Source organism: Entamoeba nuttalli, assembly GCF_000257125.1.
Source record: "Entamoeba nuttalli P19 unplaced genomic scaffold asmbl_9710, whole genome shotgun sequence".
Lineage (NCBI taxonomy): Eukaryota > Evosea > Mastigamoebida > Endamoebidae > Entamoeba > Entamoeba nuttalli.
Genome location: NW_008579783.1, coordinates 471 through 1,509, shown reverse-complemented (window position 1 = coordinate 1,509; position 1,039 = coordinate 471).

The following is a 1,039-nucleotide window of genomic DNA, read 5'->3' as shown; positions in this document are numbered from 1 at the left end:
CATTTGAATATTATCATTTCATACTTATTTGTTAATTTACAAAATGAAATAAATGTAATAATATATCATTTTATATTATTTATATATTTTTATTATTATTTCTTTATTTTGATGCTATTCTTCATTTTCTATAATTTATTGAATTTCTTTATTTGTGTTTTTATGCTTATTCTATTCTTATGTTATATTCTATCACTTATTCTATTTATTCTTTTATCATCTTTTATTATATTCATTATTTCTCTTTATTTTATCTTTTATTCTGTATTTATTATGTTGAAAAAAATAGTATTTTATTTAAATGGATATGAAATTGATGAATTTACTTTTTATTGATATTTTGTTTATGTGATCTTTTATTATTAGTTGTGACATTTATGAAATACAACAAAAACAGTAATAAAAATTCAAAATCTGACTCTCATAATTATTATTTGATTATGATGTTGTTTTGTGATAGAAATGTATTAATCAATATTACACAAAAGTAATAATTTATATAGATGAATATTAAATATTGTAACATAAGAAATTATATTTATTAATAAAGATATTTAGAAACATATACTTTTAAATGAACATGATATAAATGATTATGTTAATAATAATTGAAATCAGATATAGTAATAAAGAAATGTTCATGCATCATAAAATAAAATATCAAACAAGAAATTAAAAAAAGAAATAAAATGAAATGAAATTTAAAAAGATAAATATAAAAAGAAATAAAACAAAAGAAGAAATAATCTATTCAAATTTCAAGAAGAAAATATAAATAATAAATAAAACAATGAACTTACTCTTTTTTAAAAAAGTGAATAGATGTGATTAATATCATTTAATTAATGAATAATTAACAATTCTATTAACATTGGTTTATATATTTTATTCGTATTTGTAATCATTCATCATTTGTTTTTATTCATATTTTATCATTTATTCATATTTTATTTATTTATTCCTTATATCTTCATTATTTTATTTATTTTATTATATCTTTATTTTTATTTGTATCTTTATTTATTTTTGTCTTTCTTTT